The following is a 583-nucleotide window of genomic DNA, read 5'->3' as shown; positions in this document are numbered from 1 at the left end:
AAAAAAAAAACAGTCCATGATTTTGTTTTTTTACCACGACTTCCACAAATGTTATTTTGTGATGAAAATTTGCAAGCATGTACAATGTTTGTCAAATGTTGGCACGGGCTTTTTCGGATTTTACTGTCCACCGAGCTCATATGAGCTGGAGCTCGGTTTATCCGCTTTTCCCCCATAATCTTTTATAAGACGTTTTTAGAGTCCATTATACTGTCAAAAACGTCTCAAGTTACAGATGGAGTGCTTTTTGTACCATGTAGGATTTCGACTAAAACCTCAAATTTTTGGTTTGCTTCGAGGTATCCTTCCAACCTACAAGACGGATCGTTTTTGACCCTGGTTCTGCATGCCTTATCAGTTGATCACCTTCAAATGTTGGAGCCAACATAAATTTATTTTCAGGAGGGCGGTGCATCAGAGAGACCGAGTGAGGGAGAATAAGATTTTACAATGCAACCAATTCTTTACTAGTAGAACCCAGGGTTAGCCCTTGGGTTGGTCTCATTTTTTTTTTCACATGGAGTGTTTTCTGTATCATGGAGGATTTCGACTAAAACCTCAAATCTTTGGTTTGCTTCGAGGT

This window comes from Triticum dicoccoides, chromosome 3A (assembly GCF_002162155.2).
Source record: "Triticum dicoccoides isolate Atlit2015 ecotype Zavitan chromosome 3A, WEW_v2.0, whole genome shotgun sequence".
Classification (NCBI taxonomy): domain Eukaryota; kingdom Viridiplantae; phylum Streptophyta; class Magnoliopsida; order Poales; family Poaceae; genus Triticum; species Triticum dicoccoides.
The sequence above is the reverse complement of the archived record's forward strand: the minus strand, read 5'-3'. Positions refer to the sequence as shown.